At 42.4% G+C, this 217-nt stretch overlaps 1 protein-coding gene across 1 annotated transcript in view; it reads left to right on the top strand.

Moving 5' to 3' along the window:
• LOC112163019 (molybdopterin synthase catalytic subunit) overlaps positions 1 to 217 on the top strand; it is a 2,633-nt gene that overhangs the window by 1,736 nt on the left and 680 nt on the right. The window lies entirely within an intron of this gene.

Genomic DNA, 217 nt, shown 5'->3' with positions numbered 1-217 from the left:
TTCGAAATTGTGGTGTTTCCATTAGGATAATTTAATATCGAAATTCCGTTTTTCGAAATTTCAGAGTTAATGGAAACACGACTAATGGGACTTTGGCCTTTTTGCAACCCAGTGGTACTTCCTATATGGAACACGGAAGGAGGGGGGGTTGCTCTGTCCAGTTCTTTTATACAGTCAATGGTCATTACCTGGCTGTGTGAGGTGTCAGCCTGAGACT

The sequence above is a fragment of the Oryzias melastigma genome, linkage group LG12 (genome assembly GCF_002922805.2).
Source record: "Oryzias melastigma strain HK-1 linkage group LG12, ASM292280v2, whole genome shotgun sequence".
Classification (NCBI taxonomy): domain Eukaryota; kingdom Metazoa; phylum Chordata; class Actinopteri; order Beloniformes; family Adrianichthyidae; genus Oryzias; species Oryzias melastigma.
Note: the sequence above shows the minus strand (reverse complement) of the source record. Positions and strands in the feature narration are given on the sequence as shown.